Source organism: Calliphora vicina, chromosome 4, assembly GCF_958450345.1.
Source record: "Calliphora vicina chromosome 4, idCalVici1.1, whole genome shotgun sequence".
Taxonomy (NCBI): Eukaryota; Metazoa; Arthropoda; class Insecta; order Diptera; family Calliphoridae; genus Calliphora; species Calliphora vicina.
Window position 1 is genome coordinate 43,900,775 of NC_088783.1, and position 23,541 is coordinate 43,924,315.

The window sequence follows — 23,541 nt, forward strand, 5'->3', positions numbered from 1 at the left end:
TGCATTGCAATTGACTAAGTTGTCATTAAAATAATAACAAGTGCGATTTTAATTTGTTATTGTTTGATTCCTATTATAAAATTGTTGTTGTTTTTTTTTAAACAAATAAATTACTACAAACATTATATCAGATAGAATCAATAAAGAAAGATACAGAAAAAAGTAGAAAATAAACGAAAAAAGTTTTATTATCTGACGGGTAAAATAAAACTCCTCAAATGAGTTTCTTTCATGACGGCTATTTAAGACTCCTTTTTATAAAAGATTCATTCGAACTTTTATTTTTCGTTGAAAAATAATTTTTAATTGTTGTTAGATTCTGAATGATCACGTCAATACGTTGGCTCTAACATAGAGAGTTTTTGATTTTGATTTTCTGGATAACCGTTATTTTCGGTCCCTGGTTCCATCGATTTCAATGTGCGGGAAATGGTTTGTTTGGTTCAGAAGTGGTGATTTTGACACGGACGACAAAGATCGCCCAGGCCAGCCGAAAAACTCTAAGACCAAGAATTGGAAACATTACTCCATGGAGATTGTTGTAAAACTAAACAAGAGTTTGGAGAATAATTGGAAACTACTCAACCAGCAATTGCAAGACTTTAGTTTGCAGCAGGATTCATCCAAGAAAATTGGACAACAAACGAAATGAAACCGAGAGACCTTGAAAGACGATTTCGCGTGTCCGATATGATATTTGAGCGCTATAAAAGAAAATCATTTTTGCACCGAATCAGTACTTGCAATGATAGCGCCAAATATGGCGCTAAGGTAATTATCTGTATTTCGTGGGAGCAAAAGAGTCCTATCTATTATGAGCTGCTGACCAGACCATCACAGGAAACCTGTAATGAATGCAAATGATTCATTTGAAGCGCGCTTTGTCCAAAAAATGCCCATAATATGCGGCTAATCATGAAACCGTAAAATTCCATCATGACAATGCTCAGCCACATATTGTAATACCTGTTAAAATGTATTTTGAGTGAAGTGGTTGGGAAGTTTTGCCTTCCTCACTTTATAATCCACACCGTTCCCCGTCCGATTACTATTTGATTTGATCAATGCAGAACGCTCTCTCTGGGCTACGCTTCACTTTGTAATAAAGTATCCGATATTGGCTTGATTGGTTCTTGGCTTCAAAAGGTGAGAAGTTCTATGTTGCCAAAAAGATGGAAAAATGTCACAGTTAACAATGACCAATACTTTGAATGAATTTATGTTGTACAAATGTTCCAAAATATAAGCTAAACATTTTAAAAACTCCCGCGTTTTTAAGTCATTTTAATATTATAATTTTATACCGAACACTAAAACTCTATGACATGAATCTTTCAAATATGTGTGCAAAAATCTTATCGCTGGATTTTGTTATTATTTTGTTATATTTCCACTGCGAAAATCACTTAAATTTCTTATAAATATAATTTGTAATAACTTACATGTAACCTTTTCCGAAAAACACAGTAACCACAATTTTGCACAGATCAGATACACATATAATACTTCTGGAATTTGTGGCATAACTTCTACATAATATCCACTTCCGAGAATAACTATAACAACCTTAACCTTCGCAGGATATTCGGGTCAAATATGACACATTTTGAAATTAAAATTTATTTTTTTTTCTAAAAATGAATGGTTGATATCTTTGATATTTTATGAATTTTATTTAATTTCAAATGTAAACAGCTACATTAGGTTTTTGGAAAAAAAATTGAGCAAAAAAAATCTATAAAATTTGTTGCACTTAAGGTCTGTATGTCATATTTGATCTGGAGTAAAAATCTTGAATTTTTGTTACGCACTAGTAAATTAAATGCTTTCAGAGCTTTGGTAGCACTAATATATGTATATCTGTTTCTTTTTATGATACTTGCTGGGCTTCCCCGAGTTAATACCAAAGCTATGTTTAACCTATCCTTCATAAGATCCTCTGGCAAATTTGACCCATTTTGAAATTAAAATTTAATTTTTCTAAAAGTGACTGACTGATATTTTATGACTTTTATTTAATTTCAAATGCCAAGAACTACGTTATGTTTAAAAAAATGCAAACAAAAACAAGGAAGAAAGTATGGTCGGTCAAACCCGACCATATAATACCCTACACTAAGTAAATGAGTAAAATATTTTTCTTTTAAAATATCAATAATTTATATTCGTGAGTGATTTTCGGAAGTGGGCCTTATATGGGAGCTATGACCAATTATGGACCGATCACCATAAAATTAGGTCGTGTGATTTATGTCTATATGAAAGTTATTTATGTTGAATTTTGTGTATATACCAACATTTTTAAGTGATTTAAGCACGTGAAAGTGATTTTCGGAAGCGGGTCTATATGGGAGCTATGACTAATTATGGACCGATCATAAAAAAATTTGGAGACATGAATTTTGTATATATAAAACATATTTGGAGCGAAATTTGTGTAGATACATATATATATTAAAGACTGATGACCGATAAAGTCCAATTTCGAGAAAACATTTGTATGGGGGCTAGGGGAAATAATGGACCGATTTCAGCCAGTTTCAATAGGCTTCGTCCTTGAGCCGAAAAAATTATATGTACCAAATTTTATCGAAATATCTTCAAAATTGCGACCTGTACTCTGCGCACAAGCTTTACATGGACAGCCAGCCAACCAGCCAGACGGACGGACATCGTTTAATCGACTCAGAAAGTGATTCTAAGTCGATCGGTATACTTTAAGGTGGGTGTTAGACTAATATTTTTGGGCGTTACAAACGTCTGCACAAACGCATTATATACCCCCCACTATGGTGGTGTAGGGTATAATAACTATTTTCTATTTGGGTGTAATATGACCCGATGATCCTTATCGTCAGTAAATTTTAAGACGCTATGAAGGTTAGAACTTCTTTATTATGAAAAAATTTACCCAAAATTAACATTAAACAAATAAATCAACAAACAATATTTTACGATGATTGCCCCTTAATAGGTCATAGCTCCCATATTAGGCTCGCATCCGAATAAATATTGATATCGATAAACTATTTAATATAACAATATATGAATATTCTAGGTCCTTATAAAATTATAATTCGATATAGATCTGAATTCATAGTGATATAAATGGGAAAAATCTGTCCTACCACAAAAATATTAAAACAAAAAAAAGTCCAACATTTAAAAGCAATTTAAATACGAAGAGTCCTACATATGAAAAACTTTTCTCAGGCGAATGTACATATTTTGATTCTGATAACCTTTAAATTAATGTATTCCCCGAAATCCGCCAATTTCAAATAGGGCCCCCAGCCATCCCATAATAGATGCAACCATTTTAGTTTTCAATCATCATTAGGCATTTATTAGAAACGACTACAATTTTTGATAATTCGTTAAAAAAAAATTCTGAAAATGTAAATAAATGCCAGGAAATTTGTCTATGGATAAATAAAATACGAAATCAATTTGTAATTGAACATTTTTTGAACATTAACAAATTCAATAAGTTCAAAATAAGCACAACCCTAATGCACATCCTCATAGAAACGTTGAAACATTTTAAATATATAACATTAACAGAAGCTGACTTAATTTTAAATTATATAATTAATCCGATTAAAATCAACAATTCAAATACAAGAAGTCTCAGCCGATTATACTTGTATCTATTAAGTATTTATGAAATAAATAAATAAATACACATAATTATATAAATCAAATGAGGCTTAATACTTAAAACAATTTGGTTTTAAGAAACATTAATTTCGTTTGATTTGAGGCAAACTTAAAAGATAACATTCTAACTTTAAAGCATTTTAAGGATTATGATTTTCAAAGTAAAAACACAAAAAACCCACCTCCCCCTTATTACACACAATCATTAAATCTCTACTCATTATAATTTCCATGGTTAATTAAACCTTCAAATAATTTCTACAATTTGCCACTAATGAACCTAAATATTCTTTCGTCTACAATTTCCTTTTTGTGACATTTTGCAGCATTCTTTTCTGTACTACTACTACTGCTACTACTTACTTTTCTAATTGGTTCGTTCAACAGTTGCCAATGAAGAAATATTTTTTGTTTTTTTTTTTATTTGTCATTATTTCTTTTGCTAGAAAATTCCTTTACAAAGGTGTCATAATATTCATAACTTTTATTATTATTAATAAAATTTAGAAGAATTTGTGCAACTATGTAGTTACTCGTCTATGATACTCTTTATAGCTCAGAAAAAAAACAAGAACTTTTGACACAGAAACTAAGTACTTGCAAAAAAAAAACAAGTACAGAAAAGTAAAGAAAAAGGTATTTTAAGTGAGTGTATTTAAAAAAAAATAAAAACTAAAAATACTTAAAAAGCAGGAAAAAAGTTATAGTTGAAAAACGAAGTGCAGAATTAGAAAAATTGAACATGAACTCACATGTACGTATATATAAGACACTCACATGCCTGCACTTGCATGCATGTGTGTGAATAAGTATAAAATGTTTAAGTACAAGTACTTTAATGAAAGTAAAAGCCTTCATGATATTTTTATACATTTTGATATAGGGGTTTTGAATGCATTTATACTAAGTGTTTCAGTGACAGGTGTTATTTTTTTGGAACTAAAAAATATCTTTTCAAAATGCCTAAACAGAAAAATATCTAGTTTAGTAGATAGCCATTTTTTTGAATATTGCTCACAAAATTTTTGGGATTTTCTAAGTTTTCTAGTTGGTGTGAATATCCGAATCTGTACTGACAGTGAAGCTGATATCAAATCCTTATCTGGTGTCTACTTGCTTGGTACATGAATGCCGGATATCTCTTAACGAAATGGGGAGACATTCTAACCTGGAGTTATTCTAGGTGCCGGGCCATTCTGGTGTACCTGGCAATACTATCGCGATTGAACTGGCCAAAAGAGGCTCACGTATTCCTGATGATGAGATCGATCTTTTGGTTGGTTTACCGCTATACTGCTGTAAATCACTCATACAGCGTAAATTATTGGCACTGCTTTATTGGTGTGCATGCTAGGAGACTGAACACTCCATATAACGACTTCAGTAGAAGTTGCTATGATGAAGACGAGGAGAAAACTGTGGAACATCGCCTCTGTCTTTGCCCTACTCTATTGCACGGCCTAACTGATCTATCTACTGTGGATGTCAGGAAGATAGATTCTTTCATTCGTGCGTATGGTTGGTTCTCCTATTTGGGACCTGAGCATGGTCCTTAGGGTATTACAAAGAGACCAATTTATGGACCCAAGTGAGCTGGTTAATACCAGCTGCCTTCATAACCTAACCTAACCTTGATGAAGGGCTTGTTCAAAATTTAGAAATATTAGAGTCGAATTTCTAAACCCCATTAAAGACACAGTAGAAGCATTAAGCCGAAATGAAACCATTTTTCAAATAGGTGATGTTATAATGCACTCTCTATATGAATAGCTGTTATCTATAAATTCTACGATTTCTCAAAAAATGGTCCATACAATAAATTGTAAAGTTAATAAACGATATAACAGCTGACTTATGTCATTGATAAATTACCTAACATTTTCACAATATAATGAGCTAAATTATAATATTACGAACACAATGTTAAAAATTTATGGACAGTAAATATATGAACACCTATTTGAGCACAATGTTCCCTCGTCTGTTCAAAACGATGATATTTTCGAAATACAAATGGAGCAAAATTTTAAAAACGAATTAATTAAACATTTAAAATCAAATGCTGAAAGTAATTTAATATCCCAGAACAGAGGCATGTGAGATTGCTCGGTATCCATCTTGATTGCCGTTTAACATGGTCCCACCATATTGAATCCAAGGTTACGCAAATAAAATTAAAGTCAGTTCAGTTGTACTGGTTAATTGGCCCACGGTCTGCTCTAGACTTGGAATACAAAGTGCTTTTGTACAAAACAATTATAAAACCGATATGGCATTCAGCTATGGGGAACAGCCTCCTCATCTAACGTTGAAAAATTGAAAGAAAGCAGTCAGCACTGTTAAGGACAATAACAGGTGCTCCATGGTACATTCGCAATAGTAATATCCATAGGGATCTCAATGTCCCCATAATACGCGAGGAGATCAAACTCTCCAATCTAAAATACATTTCAAAACTAATGGATCATCCAAACCCCCTCGCCTGGGAGTTGCTGTCATTTGAGGGTCATAGACGACTGAGGCGATTGGAAACACTGGATCTGGCCAGATAATCATTTAACGAGCACTCATGTTGGGCATTGCAGCGGCAATAACAACTTTAGTTTTAGTTTAGGTTAAGATTTGAATACTTATTGTAAATTTCTAAAAAGAAAGATTCAATAAAGAAAAAAAGATACAAAAAAAGAAAGTAATTTTAAGTGAGAATTAACTTAATCAGCCAAAAAATTTAGGTTGTCTTTAAAAGCTTTACTGACAATAAAACCAACATCTGTGGGAAGCTAAAGGGTTGCTGGCTAAAAATTTTACCACTAAAATAAGAATGCATTAGTTATTTTGAAAACTCATTTTTAAAAGTAATTAGTTCTATGATGAACAGTAACAAATGATCTCCAAATATTCTAACCGATTTCTTTTCTGTTTTATGTTAGTTACTGTAATGTAAGCTTTTCTTTTTTAAAGAGGCTGAGGACAAATCAAGCCAATATCGGATGCTGTATTCCAAAGTGAAGCGCATTCCGGAGAGAGCATTCTGCATAGACCAAAGCAAACAGTATTCGGATGGGGCACGGTCTTGACTATGAAGCTATGAAGGTGAGGCAAAAATTCACACACTTCATTTTAAATACTTTTTAAAAGGTATTTCAACATTTGGACGAGCGTTGTCATGGTGGAATATTACGGTTACATGTCTGGCCACATATTCTGGCCGTTTTTCCGCCACAGCTCGCTTCAAGCAAATCAGTTGTGTTCGATACGATTTTCCTGTTATGCTCTGGCCAGATTTCAGCAGCTCATAGTAGATTTCGGTTACACCAAATACAAATATATTTGCCTTTAGTGTCGATTGGTCTGGTTGGCCGGGATTCACATGCGATCTCTTACAGTTCGGGTTATTATTGAGTTTGATCTAGGCGATCTTTGTCCTTCATGTACAAGTCATCACTGAACCTCACAAACCATCTCTTGCACGTTAAAACCGATGGATTTGTATAACCTTCACCATAAGTGGCCAATGTATATATATGATTGTCGTTCCGTTTGTAATTTCTACGTTTCTCATAAAGTATTTATCGTTATAGATAACGGAGGCGATGTAGTCCTGTTCATATGTCCATATATCCGTCTAATTTTGAAATCAACTTTCCGTAGTCCCCAAAGAACCTACACACAGAGAAAACAGATTCGTGATAGCAACCGAATTTGTTGCCAATCGAATGATTCTACCCTAGAGACCGAATTTTACAGTTGTAGCTACAAAATTTTAGAAGGGGTAACAAAAATTCGATTGCTTCAACCGAAATTCTTCAAATGACTTTCTGTTGATAGAACCGATAAATTCTATAAGTGCAACTGAATCATTCGATTGGCAACAAATTCGGTTGGTACCACGAATCTGTTTTGCATACATACATGATTCATATATAGACTTTTTGGAAGACGTTTTTTTGATGAAATTCAGCCATGCAAACTTTTATATAGCATAATCGCAGAAGATTCGGAAATTTCTGCTAGCGAGATAATTGAATTTCGAGACAGCTTGATCTTGTAGGGATAACATTAGATCTTGCAATACAAACGTTTCATATTTCATTATGCAGTAGAAGTATTATTCTCTGTTTTTGTACTCAAAATACATTATAATGCCGAATGAACTTTAACTTATCTCATCAAGTAGTCATAGCACTGGGCTATTTGGGTAGTTTTTCATAGAGAAATATGTATATTGCAGAGTTTTCGATTTCTGTATTTACACTGGAATTTTGCTATTTTTTATAATTTCTCATGAATTTAAAGATAATAAAAAAGGTTTTTACATTGACAGATCATTTAAACTTTGAACTAAAAGTCTTTACATTTCTAGTACAATCGATCTAATCAATCAATAGTTTTCGTTGAAATGTTTTTTCCCTTTAAAGCTTAACCACCTTATTCATAATAAATTTTTAATTTTATAAAAGGTTTTTAAAGAATTTTCATACAAAATTTGTTTTAATTTTTCCAAAAAAAATTCCAAAAAAATACCTCATTTTGGTATACACTTTACGATGGTGATTATAAATGTTTGTGAAAAGATTACTAAACCTATTTTATACTTACTCACACTCTCACTCACTCACTTACACACACATACTCAAACACACCCAGATCTCAGAGACACAGACTCATAGACATACTTAACTATACATAGACAATGTAAAGTATCTAAATATGGCAAGCAAGACTTCATAGGAATCTGAATTCGTCTATATTAGTGTGGCTTCGGTAGTAAAGGAAAAAATAAATTTGAAAATATCACCAAACCTATTGAAAGTTTAGTACGATTTCTGATAATATTTCAACAAAAAAGGTTCTTTTCTGGCTTGCTCATTTATTTCAGAGAAACAATATGACATTTTACAATCATATGAATATCTTAAGGATCTCTTTTAAAAAAAACGTTTAATATGTGAATTTGAAGTTTGATATTCCTATGATGCCAAAATATTACACTGTGATTTTGGAACAAAATATGATAAAAACTTTTTTGGGTCCCTCCTAATCAGCATGCTTAGATAAGATGTGATATGTTCGGCTTGTCAATTATTCGAATTTTATTTAAATCGATTAAAATTTGCAATAATTTTATTATTCGAGAGATATATTATTTATTTTAAATTTCTTCGATTATTCGAATGAATAACGAACAAAAAATATTATTCGAATAATACACTAAAATATATATTGCGTGTAAGATTTATAAATGGGATTTTTTTTTAAATTTTTAGCCTTTGTTTTGAAATTTTTTTACAATATAAATTTACTCACAGTATTGGCCATTGTTAGCGATGACATTTTCCCTTATTTCTGGAAATATATGGATTCTGAGCCAAAGGAACTGCTCATTTTTTATGTCAAGAACGAATCAAGCCAATTTCCGATACTCTGTTCTGAAGTGAAGCGTATCCCAGAGACAGCGTTCTGCATCGAACGAAAGAAATATTAATCGGACAGGGCACGAACTGAACTATAACGTGGGTGAGGCAAAACTTCCCACCCTTTTCATTCAGATCTCAGATTTCAGCAGCTCATAACAGACACAGACTCATAGACATACTTAACTATACATAGACAATGTAAAGTATCTAAATATGGCAAGCAAGACTTCATAGGCATCTAAATTCGTCTATATTAGTGTGGCTCCATTAGCAATGGACAAAATAAATTTGTCGATATCACCAAAAAGATTGAAAGTTAAGAACGATTTATGATAATACTTCAACTAAAAGATGGTTTTCAGGCTTCCTCATTTATTTCAGAGAAACCCTTTTGCTCCCACCAATTACAGAGAATTACCTTAGCGCCATGGATATATGGCTTTGGTGTCTATTCGGCTGGTTGGACGGGCAAGTAATGATTCGATGCAAACATGAAATTCTTTTATAACGTTCGATGGAACACATTCACCAAAATTCACTATTGCTTTGGTAAGCAATCGGTGTGCATCAGCGGCACTTTTTTCAAACTGAAGAAGTAAAGCAAAACTTCTATTGTAAATACCGCACTTTTAAGCCATACATCCAATATTATTATATTATCGTTCGTGATCTTTATATTATAAAAATTTAATCCTGACTAGTCTTTTAAAATAACAAATCATGGCAGAAAGTTCTTACAGAAAAAATGTCGAATGAGAACTATTACTAAAAACTCATATTACTCATACATATAGAACTCCTATTTACCTAAACACTTTCTGTACAAGCAATTTCATTGCGAGTTGTCATGATGGAATGTTACGGTTTCATGTCTGGCCGCATATCCTGGGTGTTTTTCGACAATAGATTCGGTATATATTCCACGTGAGATGGTCTGGCCGGATTTCGGCAGTTCATAATAGTCCCACCATGGACAATTGGCTGTGGTGTATATTCGTCTGGTTGCCCCGGCTTCACATATGATCAATTACGCTTCGGGTTATCGTAACGGATCCATTTTTCATCGCAAGTGAAGATTCATTGCAAAAATTATTTTATTTTATAGCTTTAGGAAAAAAATGCCAAGTAAATTTACAGAGCGACAAATTGTTGATCTGCTCATGGAAAGCGATATTGATGATTAAAGATAGTAAATGGGTAAATACCCGGTAAAATGGGTATTTACCTGGTATTTACCCAAAAGGTGAATATAAACTATGTTGTAGAAAATTTGGTGAATAAACATAATAATATAATAAAATATAAAATATAATAAACATAAATTGAAATGCTTACAAAGCACTTGAAAAGTAATGAACCGATATTCTGCTTAATTCTGTGGACGTGCAAATACTTTTCCACCATGTCGAAGCAGATATTTCTTCTATTCAGTTCCACACAAAATGTTTAGCCCACAAATCTTCTCTAGCTTTATAGTTTACTTCGCCATTATATTTATATTCAATTTGGTACCCATATCATAAATAAACTTCATAGCAGTTAGACAATCGGATGAACTTAAATCGTGCCCTTGACTATTGGGGTCAAGAAAACTATTGGTATTGGTTTAACAAACATTTTCAACCTTTCATCAAAGGAATACAACAATTCTTGTTTTTCTTTATCATCAATTTCAGTTATTGGTATAAATACATCTCGTAGCTTATTTCCAATGTCTTTAAAAGCTAAATATACTCGATGAATACTATACTGGTTAAATTCGAAAATATTTCTCCCTTAGTTTTGATATTTTGTTGTAAAACAAATGATTAATTTAAAATATTGTTTTAGCTGATTGACAACCATATATTGCCAGATGCAGCATTTGAAATGCTTTTTATAAATAAATGTTTTTACTTGGTTTTTACTTGGTATTTTCCCAATGTCTTGGTAAATACCGGGTAGAATCTCATCTATACTGATTATAAAGAAAATTATGTGGAATAAAACTGTTTCTCAAGCACAAGTGAAACGACTAAAATGACTTTAATTTTAGCATGTTTCCATGCAGTACAAATGATAGGTAGTTCTTCATGGAGTTCCATTCCTAATCAAACAATTTTCACAATAATTATTTTTATGAATTTGAAAAGAAAAATGTTTAAATAAATAAGTTTTTATACCCTTCACCATGAGTGGCAAGGGTATATATAAGTTCGTCATTCCGTTTGTAATTTCCACATTTTTCATTTGCGACCCCATAAAGTATATATATTCTGGATCGTTATAGATAGCGGAATCGATATAGCCATGTCCGTCTGTCCGTCTGTGTGTTGAAATCAACTTTCCGAAGCCCCCAAATAACTTACATACACGACTCATACATCAATATCTCAGGAATTCTTCCGGCTCGGTCGCTATTTAAAATCGAGAAAATCGGTCCACAAATGGCTGAGATATAAGGAAAAAACTAGGGCAACCTCGACCTATTTTTGACATATATCTGGATTACTAAGTCATTAATTTAGACAATATGGATATCTAATGAAAAAAAATTTTGATTTTGTTTAAATAAAAATATTTTTTTAAAAAAATAATAGTTTTAAGTATAATTTGGTGAAGGGTATATAAGATTCGGCACAGCCGAATCTTATTTCATTTGGTTACAATTGTCCAGCTGGCTGCACCTACAATATCTTAGAATCCTTTCGTCCTTTATGTCCTCGAACAAATTTTTTATTTTATTGTTTCTTCCAGAAGCATAAAAAGAATATTTTCGAAGACTTCCGACGCTAGGTTTTTACTTGGGACTGAGGAGGATATGCTAATTTTGATGATCTACAACAATTTTTCAATGGTTGATGTTTGTAGAGAGAGAGAACACACATTGACACACACATTGACATACATATTACTGAAAGCAGCTGATTCATAGCTGTATAATTTGTGATGATATCTTTATTTTATTCGTTTTGTTTATTTGAGATTCCAGTTTTTAAAATTTTGGCATGAAACTAAATTTATTCGATTAAAAATAATTGTTTTTTCCTCAAGTATTCGAATGACAACCCTAATGTTGGCTGTCATGTTTTGTTGCATTTATATTCTATCATTCATATGGTTTCTATACATATTTAACTGTTACAGAGTTTTTCTTTTTTATTATTTCTATGCTGTCTTTCTTTATACTCATACATCCATAAAATATTACAATAATGGGTAGAAGGAGTATTAAAACGTACCATAAGAGTAGTAAGTACTCATACAAGATACTAGGAATAGGTTGGCGAAGAGATTAAAGAGATATATGTAAAATACGAAAATTAAAAAAATACACACACATATTTATGAAGGCGGGCTTTAAAATTTATTTAAAAGAACATTGTTTCAATGTAATATTAAACTACAGTCTCATTGTTGAAGTATATAAGAAGTCTACATCTTCTGAACTACCACCTTGATTGTAAAGCAATGTTATAAATCAGTCGTACAGGAGAATCTAATTTTTAAGGCGCAATATTCGTCATTGGAAAGGTCTTTGAAATGTCTTTCATTTGATATCCATATTCTCTATGTACATTTGGCAGGCCCTAAGTTAGAACTTTTCGGATTTTCGATGCTCCCGATGTCTAGAATTATTGTACGTCTTCTAAACCCCAAATGCTGAAAATTCTAGAAAAATCTGATAACGTTTAGAGATTTCACATTTTATTTTAAATTTCGAGTTTCTCAGTATTTGGTTTTTAGATGACGCACAATAATTCTAGACATCGGGAGCATCAAAAATCCAAAAAGTTCTAATTTAGGGCTAGATACATCCCTGAAACATCCAAAAAGTATAAAAAAGTACCAACATAATGTACATGACTTAGTAAACGAGGTATTGGCCATAAAATCAAGGTAGTGTTTTATTTGCCAATTGTAAATAGCAACCGAATTACCGTATTCGATATCGAGTCCAATTTAACGTAATTTTCTTATTTGAAATAATGGCATTCGATATCGAGTAAGAAATTTAGTACATTTCACCTTAATTTCAATATCGAAATCATTTTTCGATACGATAGTTCATTCGATCACGAATGAGGTAACTTGGGCTCAGGACTACTTATATGCGATATACTGATGTATCAATCATGATTGTAAGTTCTTTGCGGTATTCGGAAAATTGATTTCAACGGACGGTCAAACATCATTATATCGATACCGTTATCGATTCCGATATAAAATATATATTTAATGGGGTCGCACATGAACAAATTTGGAAATTACAAATGGAAAGACAAACTTAACACTCAGGATATGAAAATTCATAGAGTCGTAATTTTGTAATGCCTATTTTAATGGAAAATCTTTGTTAACTATAAATTATTTCATATTTTTCTTAAAGTTTTGTTGATTATATTTTATATTAATAGTTTGATATGAAATGTTTAAAGGAATAATGTCGTATTTTTACCCAATAATCTGTTGATTTGTTTTAATATTTTGTCCTTCAAATTAAAGTTTAAATACGCATATCACTGTCTAAAAATAACGAAAGCTAACGTTTCAATCATTTCAAAAATTTGACATCATCTTGACAGTTGTCAGCAGCAAGAAAAAACAGATTGCCCTCGTACAGAGAATTGTATTCACAAGAAATTCACATACAAATACAAACTAAAAACAACTGTAACTACAAACAAGTTTATCATACATTCTACCCATTTTAAGTTGCACGAAAATAAAACTCTTTTTCTTGTTGCACTCTATGGAGGCATAAAGCAAAAAAAAAATAACTATTGCACTGTAACAGTCAACCCATACAGCAGCAAATCCTGCACACATTTATTCAAGCATTCATTCATTCACTCACTCAATCCTATAAAAATGATTTCGAAATAAAATTGAGCGCAACCAAAAATAAGTGTTTGTTTTTGTTGTTGTTGTTTTCTCGGCTATATTTACTATTATTTCCTTTTAGTTGTTGTAGCTGCTGCACTTTGCCTTCCTTTCGGTTTTATTTCTGTTTCGGAAAATCTAAGAAAAGATTTCATACAAAATGCCGTCATATAATTTTTTTTATAGAGATTTCTTCTTTTTTTTTGTATTTTATATTTATATTTATTTATACCTATGTATATATTTAGATATAAAAGAACGAGTATGTTTATATTAGATTGAGATAAGAGTCATTTCGTATTTGTTTGTTTGAAGATGGATGGATAAATGGTTGGATGGATGGATGGTTGTTGTCTGATAAATCAGTAAATAAGTTATGTCACATAAGAGATGATTTTGTATTTTTTTATATTTCTTAAAACAATAGCTTTGTTGCCATTAGATATAATCAAAAGATGAAAATAAATAAAAGCCAGGCTACTCTTAATTTTATTTAGAAAAAGCTGATTTGTTTAAGGCAATTTGCTTGGCAAAGTCAATAAAACCTATGAAATAAATAGACAGGGGGTTGAAGTTTAATAAATTGAGGTTTCAAAGGGGTAATGGCCATAATTTGTATTCAAGTGTGGCAAATTCTACGAAAGTAGGCTGAATATAATTTTAGAAAATGTACATAACTTCCAAAGTAATATAGTGAACATTATTATAAATTATTTTAATCTGGCTGTATAAATAATCATCCAAAATACTTTAAAGAATTTTTTTGGATCTTTCAAAGAAGACAGGGTGGTTTGAGCTTTAATTAATATATTCAGCAAATAGCAATGTCCAGTTACAGAAATCTGAAAAATTGGCTTGCTAGGACTACTTATATCTTCCGTGTACATCGAAAAGCAGCTTCGCTTGATAAAACATGTCTGTATAGAAGTCATTTTACTTTGGTTTAGAATCGTTTTTTTTTTTTTTGGAAATAATTCGGTATCTCGGAAACAATTGGAAATATCGTAACAAAATTTCTCAATATTGGAGCTTAGGAGCTTTTGAGTTGATTTCGCCTGCTTCTTAAGCAGAATGGGGCCCTTTGGTGGCCCCCTCAAGTCAAACGTTTTTTGAAAAAATCGACAAAAGTTAATTTATGATCCGAATGAACTTAAATTTTAAATGTAAATAGAGAAGATCTACAAAAAATGTGCTCTTTTAGCTGAAGAGATATTTAGGTTTTTTTAATTTTGCTCGATCCTTTTTTGGTTATTTAGATAGGGTCGACCACGAAAAAAATTCTTCGCGGCTATATGTAATTTGTATATGATCCGGATAGATAATTTAATGTATTTAATGTTTAAAATAAAACTTGGCTCATTTAAGCTAGCAGAGCACCCCAAAACTCTATCCAAACTTGGCCAATTTTGAAAAAAAAATAAAAAATTGGTTTGTGTAATAAACTCTAAAAACTCAAAGCGCCGCACCTCATGAATTCTCCTTATATCTATAGCCTTAGATGTTACCTAAATACGTGCAAAGGTTTTTTACAATCACACGGTAAATAACATCACAGTGGGCACTTTTATAAAAACTAAGCTTTTGGAACTAATTTTTCCCGTTTTAGAAATTTTGGTATTTGAAAATAAAAAATACCAAAACTTATTTAATTGATTTAACGGCATTTTTATCTATATTATTTGCAAATTTTGTTATGATATCTTTAACCGTTAAAATTTTACATTAATTCAAATTTTATATTTTTCACTGTGGAAAATCTTTATATTATATTTTTTAAGTTTTTAAGGTAAATATGACTACAGAAAATTTAAAAAAAAAATTGTTCTACTAAAATATTAATCCTCAAGTCCTATGGTTATCACAAGTACTAAATACCTATATGAAATGCTTATATTTACCCTTCAGAAGCTTCTCAAACCTTGCCTTTTAAAAGTTTTTACGATTTTTCATATATTGCATGATCAATATTGGGTAATGTGATAGGCCCGGATCACACTGATAATGATTCTCACATTCTTCGCTATTGCACGACAATAAGGAAGTGTAATCATACTTTTTAAAAAACAATTTTTGTTTTCTCGTCAAAAAAATAGGAAAAAATCGACAATTAACATACAAAGGAATCATTGTGAGCTACTGAGATTCCATAAACATAAACGTTCAGATTGCATTGACATGTTCACACGAGTTGTTCAGTTTTACCGTAGTTACAAATTTGCTAAACATTATTAGTAAAAAATTAGGAGTCCGTGGAAGTTCTTCTAAAAAAAGTGAACAAAAATTTTTTTTCCAATTTGTTTAATAAAAGTGCAAACAAAATTAGTTTCGCGGTCTCTTAGCTATATTATTGTCATATATAGTTAAGCAGTGTCACCAAATCGGAATTAGCTGTTGGCCAAAAACTGATGACACCTTCTTTTGAGGGCCTAATGATTTTCAAAATCTTTGGAAGCCCATAAAAAGAAATTGGTCACCAAAATCGCCGAGTAAAGGATTTAATACCCTTTGGTAGTGGAGATGCACTGTGTTATAAACCAATTCTCAAAATTTGTTAGAAAGATTTAGGTTCCGCCATATTTTACAGCATAATTTCATAGTACAAAAAACTAATTTGTGCAAAATTGTATCAGAAACATACTAACAACTTATGACCAATATTGGCCATTTTCTACACCAAACAAATCTTATCAACAGGGAGTATTTATGGGAAATCTCAGCGACTTAGACCTCCTTCTTTTTTGATGGTGGTCCTTCACAGGTTGTTCCTAATTTAATCCATTTGATTTCGAATTTACACTATTTTTTCCAAAATTCCAAACCAGGAAATTACCAACGGAATACAGTTTTATATACCCTTGCATGTTCTGATTATGTCGTGTAAGCCTTTTGTCAGCTTCGGAGCAATCTTCTAGAATTTCTTCAATTTTATTATTTTTTTAATTATTGGATTATTTTTCTTCAGAATATTTCAATTCATTACACCCTACACCACCATAATGGGGAAGGTATTATGCATTATGCAGATGTTTGTAACGCCCAACAATATTAGTCCAACACCACCTTAAAGTATACCGATCGCCTCAAAATCACTTTCTGAGTCGATTAAACGATGTCCATCCGTTCGTCTGGCTGGTCGGTTGGCTGGCTGGCTGGCTCTCCATGTAAAACTTGTGCGCAGAGTAGAGGTCGCAATTTTGAAGATATTCGGCCCAAGGATGGAGCATATTGAAACTGGCAGAAATCGGTCCATTATTTCACCTAGCCCCCATACAAATGTCCTCACGAATTTGAACTTTATCCGTCATAAATGGTTAAATTATATATATATCTACAATAATTTAGCTCCAAATATGTTTTATATACATATATGGAAATCATGTCACCTAATTTTATGATGATCGGTCCATAAGGCCCGATGACGAAAATCACTTTAGCGAGCATAAATCTCTTAAAAATTTTGGCATACACATAAAATTCAACACAAATAACTTTCATATAGACATAAATCACACGACCTAATTTCATGGTGAACGGTGCATAATTGGTCTTAGCTCCCATATAAGGGCCACTTCCAAAAATCACTCACAAATATAAATTTTAAAAGAAAAATGTTTTTGCTCATTTACTTAGTGTAGGGTATTTAGTGTTTATAAACCGGTTAACCGGTTTTTCTTCGAAATCTCGGTTTTTTGCGAACCGGTTAATTTGAAATGTTGATTTTCGGTTAACCGGTTTATCCGGTTTTTATCACTCGGTTAACCGGTTTTTAAAATTTAGGTCTAAACTTAAGAAATCTCATAGTTTTGTGCATTTTTTATATTCATTGTACACACATTATTGGTCTGATTTGAAACCTATTTAGAGCCATTATTACAACTTGCCGTTATAGTTAAAGGTAACTTTAAGCAATAGCAAAAAGTACCCTTAAAGGTCACTTTAACTATAACGGCAAGTTGTAATAATGGTCCGTAGATTGATATTTTTAAGAATTTCAATGAGTCTAAATACACAGAAATAACTATTTCTTAAACCGTTTCAATTCAAATATTTGTCACATATTGAACTGGTTTCAATTATTTCATAATTAAATCAAGTATTCATTTGCTCAAAAACAAAATTTCTTGATATTTTCTATTGAATTTTGAGTTTTGAATTTGATTATTTTGACAATTGAATATACAATTTTCGTTATTGGTTGAATTTCAAATACAAAAATTATTGAATAGATAATTTTCGTAATTGAAAACACATTTTTGTTATTTTTTGTGTTTCAATTACAAAAATTATCTATTCAATAATTTTTGTATTTGAAATTCAACCAATAACGAAAATTGTATATTCAATTGTTGTTTATATTAACCATTCCTGAAAACTAAAAACTACAAATTTTAAAGCAGTGTATACTTTATAGGACATTTTATGTTTTTACACATATATGACGGTTAACCGGTTTTTTCGTTGTCGGTTAACCGAAAAACTGGTTTTTTAAAAATGGCCAATTTTCGGTTAACCGACAAACCGGTTTTTTAAAAAGTCGGTTTTTTATAAACATTAAGGGTATTATATGGTCGGGCTTAACCGACCATACTTTCTTACTTGTTTTAATTAGTCATTAAAAATTAAATAGTCCACCTTGCAATATCTGAAATAAAACTGATCCTAGTATATACTTATTTAAAGTTTCTCCAAAAACAATCCCATTTTAAGCTAACTGTTCAGACTATCCAAATTAATCCGAATGCAACGATCTTTAATATCATGTTTTATATCTTTCTGTCAATAGCTTGATAAGCCATTAGACGAAGTGCATTAGGGTTGGATGAGCAGATGAAAATGTCATAAGGATCATGGCAATAAGCTGGATATCCTGCGACCGCGGACCTGATGGCGTCCCCATGAATATCTTTCAAACAATATCTTATCCAACGGATCCTCTGTATGTTCTCTTCCTATATACTAAGGACCTCCTTGACATGCTTAGAAGGTAGACTACGTAGGCTTATGCAGTTAACATCGTATCAAGGAAGACTCATTCGATAACTTAAATTGAGAAACTTTTTTGTTCCATGGCAAAACCTTAATTTCTACGTGCAAGAAAGGGAGTTGTAAGGAAATTATTGGAATTGGGTGCATTGTTGCTCTATCTAGAAAGAAAGTCCAAAAAGCTGCTTCCGCTATCGACTTAACATACCTGATTCTGGAAACATTAAACAAGCAAAGCCTTAGGTTTTTATTATTATCAGTTTATTTTTTCTCAAAACATTGCTTACAGGCAACAGTCACCACAGAATTTACATTTCCCCCCAACTTCATACAGTAACCTATATATATATATATACAACTACAGACACATAAAAATATATGTGAATGTAATAGTAAATGTCTGTGCATTCATGCTCGTATGCATAAAATCATAGACACTATGATTCTATGCCAGGTTTTGTTTTTTATTATAATGTTTTTACTATAAATTTCAATTCATTCAACAGCAACCACTTTGCCTACGTACATACATATGTACAAGTATTTGGGGGAAACCTATAAAAATTGTTGTAATCCAAATAGGGAGTAGGTTTTATACATTATGCAATATATTGTAATGTATTGTATATCCCCCTTAGATATATAGACACATAGATACATTGAAACATCCACAGATACATAACCACTAAACAATTTTTGTCGATTTTCTGAACTGCATAATTCAGAAAATTTATCATGGAAGGTTTTTTTTTGAGACTTGACAGAATAGCCTCTAGTGTTTGTTTCAGACTTTTCTGTAAATATAGTAAGAAAACTATCAGACTGCATATTAGAGCGTAACACCTTAAAGCAAAAAAGCAGTGAGCCGGACATTCTCTAATATAGTTCTTTTTTATGCCGAACGTATGAGTCGCCTTTCTGAATTGTATGGATCGCCTTTCTGAATTGTTTTTTATATCTTTGGCATTTACAATCGGATATTAAAATATGATATATCAATAATTTTGTCTCGAGAAGACCGATGTTTTGCTTTAAGGGAAATTGATCTCAAAAATCTTGTTCTAATATTTATCTACCAGATAATTTTTCTGACATTAGGGTGTGCATTAGGGTTGTAAAAACAGAATTCATACAGAATGCGCCTGACAAGTATGAAAATTACGAATTTCCCCAGACAAAGAGTTTGATTTCTCACACTAAATTTCTGTACAATGTCGTACCGACATCGGATACGAAATCGGCAACGAGTTCTGACCGAATTTATCAAAAAATGTTTAGTGGGTCTGCGTAGAAATTTATCCCAACACATGTAGATTTTATGCTACATAATCATTTGACTTAGTTTTACTTATTTTTGCTCTGTGCTGTTTTGTTGGATTTGGGTTAACTTCAAAGTGTAATAGATTATGAATAATTTAAAAAGGGTTACAATGAAAATATACTGTTTGCACTTGTAATATGAATATGAAAATACATTAAAACACTCACTCACACAAACAAATAAAGAAACACAGACACACACACACTCACACATTCTTACAAATACAGGATATTTTTGTTTAACTAGAATTTTTATTGGATTTCTTTTCATAAAGAAACTAAATAAAAATATTTGTTACACACAACAAGAAAAAAAGGGATACGTAGCAGCATTAAAATTATTTTGTTGTTGTTGTTTTCTTAACAAATTTCTATGCAAAACTTTTAATCTACTGTAAAATATCAAATTTTTGCGTTTGTTTTTCCTTCTCTCTAACGTTAGTCCATGAGGAATTTAATATTTTAGTGTTATTAAAATTTATAAAATTCAATATTTTTTTGTGTTACAAAAAAAAACAACAAAAACAAAAAAGGTTGACAACGACTAACTCTGATTTGAAATCATATGCAATTCCTAAGGGTAACTAGAAATAATGGAATATAAATTGAAAGTTTAAATTTAAAATACATTAAATCAAATGTTATGTAACTCAGAGATTTGGATAATATTTTTTTGCGTTACGAATTGCAGCAAATTAAAATGAATAAATTGTAGGTATTTTTAATTGGTAGGTGGATTATTTGTGAGGGTTTTTCTAAATAGGAATGAAATAAAAATGATTTTGTTGTTTTGTAATAAAATTTTGTTTAGAAATATTCCCATAGTAATAAAGGTGTACACAAGATTGTGGGTTAACAATATTAATTTGGGAGACTATAAAGTATAGCGACTATTCGATTTTATCAAAATTCAGTCGTGTTGGTTACTTTACTAAGTTGACAAGTCATATAAAAATCGACTTTTGATAAGATATATGAGTGATCACCGATAGAGTTCCGTTTCTCTTATAAACGCTTATTTGCAAAGATGTAGACCAATTAAGATTTTTTGAGCTTTTCATATAAAAATCGAATTTTGATATTGAAGATTTTTGATTTTTTGTGATTTTCATTAAAAATTTACTTTTGATAAGAAATATGAGTGATAACCGATCGAGCTCCGTTTCTCTATTAAACGCTTATTTACAAAGATATAGACTATTTTAAATTTTTTTATAAAGGCGATTTTATATTTTTTGTGATTTTCATTGAAAATCGACTTTTGATAAGAAATATGAGTGATTACAGATTATTTACAAAGATATAGACCAATTAAGATTTTTGAGATTTTCATATAAAAATCGACTTTTGACTGATCACGGATCGATCTCCGTTTCCCTATTAAACGCTTATTTACAAAGATATTGACGATTTTTGATTTTTTGTGATTTTCATATAAAAATCGACTTTTGCTAAGAAATATGAGTGATCACCGATCGAGCTCTGTTAAACGCTTATTTACAAAGATACAGACGATTTTAAATTTTTTGGGATTTTCATATAAAAATCGACTTTTGATAATAAATACGAGTGATCACCGATCGAGCTCTGTTTCTCTATTAAATGCTTATTTACAAAGCTATTGACAATTTTATATTTTTTGAGATTTTCATATAAAATTCAACTTTTGCTAAGAAATATGAGTGATCACCGATCGAGCTCCGTTTCTCTATTAAACGCTTATTTACAAAGATATAGACGATTTTAGATTTTTTGAGATTTTCATATAAAAATCGACTTTTGGCAAGAAATATACAAAGATATAGACCAAGTAAGATTTTTTGAGATTTTCATATAAAAATCGACTTTTGATAAAAAATATGAGTGATCACCGATCGAGTTCCGTTTCTCTATTAAACGCTTATTTACAAAAATATAGACGATTTTTGATTTTTTGTGATTTTCATATAAAAATCGACTTTTGGCAAGAAATATGAGTGATCATCGATCGAGCTCCGTTTCGAGATTTTTTGATATTTTCATATAAAAATCGACTTTTGATAAGAAATATGAGTGATCATCGATCGAGCCCCGTTTCGCTATTAAACGCTTATTTACAAAGATATTCACGATTTTTGATTTTTTGTGATTTTCATATAACAGTCGACTTTTCGCTTATAAACGCTTATTTACAAAGATATAGACCAATTAAGATTTTTTTAGATTTTCATATAAAAATCGATTTTTGGTCAGAAATTTGTGTGATCACCGATCGAGCTCAGTTTTTCTTTTAAACGCTTATTTACAAAGATATAGACGATTTTATTTTTTTTTTGTGATTTTCATATAAAAATCGACTTTTGGTCTGATCGAGCTCCGTTTTTTTTTTAGCTTTTTAGCTTTTTATGATTTTCATATAAAAATCGACTTTTGCTGAGAAATATGAGTGATCACTGATAGAGCGCAGTTTTTTTATTTAAAGGCATATTTACAAAAAATAGACCATTTAAGATTTTTTGAGATTTTCATATAAAAATGTACTTTTGGTCAGAAATGTGTGCGATCACCGATCGAGTTCCGTTTGTCTTTTAAACGCTTATTTACAAAGATATAGACGTTTCTAGGTTTTTTAGATTTTCATATAAAAATCGACTTTTTGTTGGAAATATGAGTGATTACCAATCGAACTCCGTTTCTCTTATAAACGCTTATTTACAAAGATATAGACGATTTTATATTTTTCGACATTTCCATATAAAAATAGATTTTTAGTCAGAAATATGACTTATCACCGATCATATACCGATACATATGTATATACATACTTCGAATTATTTATTATGTGTTAATTAAAAAAATTGTTTAAAGCAAATCAAATAAGAAATTCAGGTTGATGTTTTCATGATTTCTATGTTATTTAGAAATGTATAAGATGCTTTACAATCTTTAGCTGTTATCATTTAAAAGCAGCTTACATTAATTGAAAAAGCATCTTAATTAATCCAATTACAACGTAAAGATTTTATTCAAAAGTTGATTCTATTTAAAAGTTTAGTACACATACATACATGGATTTAAGCATAAAAATAAAACACTTTGCATATTAAATAAAACTTCTGCTTAAACTTTATAACACACACACACATTTTTAAATACATATGCAGTTCATGCATTACCCAGTTGTTTTACAAGTAGTGTCAATGTATCCCTAATAAACAGTAATTTTGATTAATGTCAGATCGCTTGACTGACTCCAATTTATATATTTTTGTGTGTGCTCCTGTTAATGCAGATTGGTTAAATTGGTTATTTTATACAT